The 1,675-nt window shown below is 40.4% G+C and overlaps 1 non-coding gene across 1 annotated transcript; it reads left to right on the forward strand.

Annotated features, from left to right (window-relative positions):
- Positions 1–391: 391 nt before the first annotated feature.
- Positions 392–498, forward strand: LOC127099728 (small nucleolar RNA R71). The gene has a single exon (XR_007794203.1). It is a non-coding gene; the product is annotated as a small nucleolar RNA R71 (small nucleolar RNA).
- The last annotated feature ends 1,177 nt before the right edge of the window (positions 499–1,675 follow it).

Raw genomic sequence — 1,675 nt, forward strand, 5'->3', positions numbered from 1 at the left:
GTTTACTTGCTCTGCTTGGATTCCTGTTAGGAGCTGACAATCTGCAGGAGTGTGACCTTGGATTCCACAGACTTCGCAATTCTGAGTTATGGCAACCACGGTTGCTGGAGGTGATACATTTAAACTTTCAATTTTCTGGACCAGAGCATCCACTTTTGCATTAACATGATCAAGGTTACTTATCTCGTACATGCCACTTTTCGTTTGAGGTTTTTCTACCATTGTTCTTTCGCTTCCCCACTGGTAGTGGTTTTGGGCCATGCTCTCGATAAGTTGATAAGCATCAGCGTAAGGTTTGTTCATAAGTGCACCACCTGCGGCGGCGTCTATTGTTAACCTCGTGTTGTACAAGAGACCATTATAGAAGGTATGAATCACTAACCAGTCCTCTAAACCATGGTGTGGACAAAGTCTCATCATGTCTTTGTATCTTTCCCATGCTTCGAAAAGAGACTCGTTATCTTTCTGTTTAAATCCATTTATCTGGGCTCTCAACATAGCTGTTTTGCTCGGCAGAAAATATCGGGCAAGGAAGACTTTCTTCAACTCGTTCCATGTGGTGACTGAGTTGGAAGGAAGAGACTGAAGCCATCTTCTAGCGCTATCTCTTAACGAGAAAGGAAAGAGACGAAGTCGAATTTCCTCTAAAGTGACACCATTAGCTTTAACAGTATCAGCGTATTGGACAAATACGGATAAATGAAGGTTTGGATCCTCGGTAGGATTTCCAGAGAATTGGTTCTGTTGCACCGCCTGCAACAGTGAAGGTTTAAGTTCGAAGTTGTTTGCTTCGATGGCGGGCGGAGCAATACTCGAATGCGGCTCATCTTGCGATGGAGTGGCGTAATCTCGAAGAGCACGAGCTGGTTCTGCCATCTCGGGTATCGGTGAAGGAAGAAGATTTTTGAGATCAGGAATTTCAATAGGAGGGAGATTGTTTGCAGCACGATATTCCCGAATTCGTCGTAAGACTCGGAGATATAGTTCGATGTCGTTGATTCGTAAGTAAAACGGCTCGCCTTGTGACCGAGTGTGTGGCATACAAATCAATGGAAGAAAAAGAAGAAATAAAAATTGCCTTAGTCTCTACAGCGTAACAGAAGAGTTACGATATCGACTAAATAAAAGTTCCCCGGCAACGGCGCTAAAAACATAATCGCGACTTTATGAGTCGAATTTGGGGTACAAACTGCAAGTGCACAGTTCTATCGCGTAGTTTTAAAATATATCGATCCCACAGGGACTTATGAATCGATATACCGTTATCTAAGGTTACTTCGTAAAGCTAAGGCGGATGATACTTTGATTATTCAGGGGAAAAGTTAAAACTAAAATAAGATCTAGATTAAATATCAATAAAGCGGATATCGGTATGTAGTTCGTCGTAATTAGGGAATCAAATCTTTGTTGGTTTCTTGGTTTAAAATAAATCTTTTCAGTAAATACTATTGATTAAAAATCTTTCCTCAAACTCTCGCTCTGTTGAATAGACTATGACTTTATATTAACGCAGCTGTCACTTATTGGTTAAGTCCAAAATCACTTTTTGAAAACAACAGAATCTATAGAAACTCTTTTTAAGAAAACACTAATCGTTTAAACACCCTCGTCTCAAACTCTCGCTCTGTTGACTTAGATTATATAATTAAATTCAAATGCTTAACTCTCGTCCTCA

This window comes from Lathyrus oleraceus, chromosome 6 (genome assembly GCF_024323335.1).
Source record: "Lathyrus oleraceus cultivar Zhongwan6 chromosome 6, CAAS_Psat_ZW6_1.0, whole genome shotgun sequence".
In the NCBI taxonomy this organism is placed as follows: Eukaryota; Viridiplantae; Streptophyta; class Magnoliopsida; order Fabales; family Fabaceae; genus Lathyrus; species Lathyrus oleraceus.